A 930-nucleotide genomic window follows, 5' to 3' on the forward strand; every position below is an offset into this window, starting at 1 on the left:
ATGCAGTGTAATATTTGTTGAAACTGTACTTCTGATTTGATTTGAAACTGTCTCATTGCTATCTGTTTATCAATAAAACTTTGAAAAAAAAAGAAAACTTAGTGAATTAAAACAACACTAAAAAAAATAGTCAAATTCAGAAGGATATAAACTCAAGACTCAAAGAACAATAGAATTTCCATACACAAACAACAAATCCACCCAGAGAGAAATTAGAGAAACCAGGCCTTTCACAATAACATTCCCTCCACCCCCCACACACAAAAAAGAAATATTTAAGAATAAATCTAACAAAGAAAGTAAAAGACTTTTTTACAGTGAAAATACTAGTACTCTGGAAAAAGAGATGGGAGAGAATTTCAGAAAATGAAAAGATATTCCTTGTTCCTAATTAAGAAGAAATGTCTGTACTCTCAAATTGCTATACAGATTCAATGCAATCCAAATTAAATTACATGTTACCAAAGGACACAACCAGTGAAATAAAGTTCCTTTCCACAACCCAACCTGTGGCGCCCTCAGGAGCAGCAGCCTTGTCCCAGCTACAGTCCCTGGTGGCCCCCATGATGTGTGAACTCTCAACTCTACTCTCCCAACAGAGTGGTTGCTTCCACCCACAAGTCTAGCTCTCACTACTTGCCATCTAAGGCAGAGGTAAAATAACTTCTGACATTGACAGTCAAGCAGAAGACCCAATACTATTATGGACTACTGGACTCTTTTAGAATATTGTGCTGAGTTTACACACCTATAATATTGAAATAACAGAACCAAACCAAAAAAAAAAAAAAAAGGGATACAGATGAATGTTCATTCTGTATCTGTGTATTCAAAGTGCTTAGGATAGATATATAGTTACATTCTCTTAATGAATAGAGGGATTTGTTCTAATAGTGTTTGTAAATAGGATATCATGTCCGCATCTTGTAC

Source organism: Octodon degus, unplaced genomic scaffold (genome assembly GCF_000260255.1).
Source record: "Octodon degus isolate 3935 unplaced genomic scaffold, OctDeg1.0 scaffold00012, whole genome shotgun sequence".
NCBI classification, from domain to species: Eukaryota; Metazoa; Chordata; class Mammalia; order Rodentia; family Octodontidae; genus Octodon; species Octodon degus.